This window comes from Capsella rubella, unplaced genomic scaffold (genome assembly GCF_000375325.1).
Source record: "Capsella rubella cultivar Monte Gargano unplaced genomic scaffold, Caprub1_0 scaffold_2, whole genome shotgun sequence".
Lineage (NCBI taxonomy): Eukaryota > Viridiplantae > Streptophyta > Magnoliopsida > Brassicales > Brassicaceae > Capsella > Capsella rubella.
The window spans coordinates 6,985,714-6,985,935 of NW_006238922.1; positions in this window are offsets into that span (position 1 = coordinate 6,985,714).

Below are 222 nucleotides of genomic sequence, written 5' to 3' on the forward strand. Positions count from 1 at the left end.
AAATCGTCGGTTCAATGGAGGCTTGGTTTGGGTTGGTTAACCCTAGGTCGTGCTTAAAAGAGGGAAGGTCGTGTGTTGTCTCTTCCCAGCCGTTTTTTAACACTTCCAGATATAGAAAAAAAAAGGTTCTAGAGCTTCTGAGGGTTTTTGTGAGTCTTTGGTGGTGCTTGGTGGTGTTCTTGGTGGTTTAAGGCTAGTAGAGGCTAGATCAGTGTTGTGTGG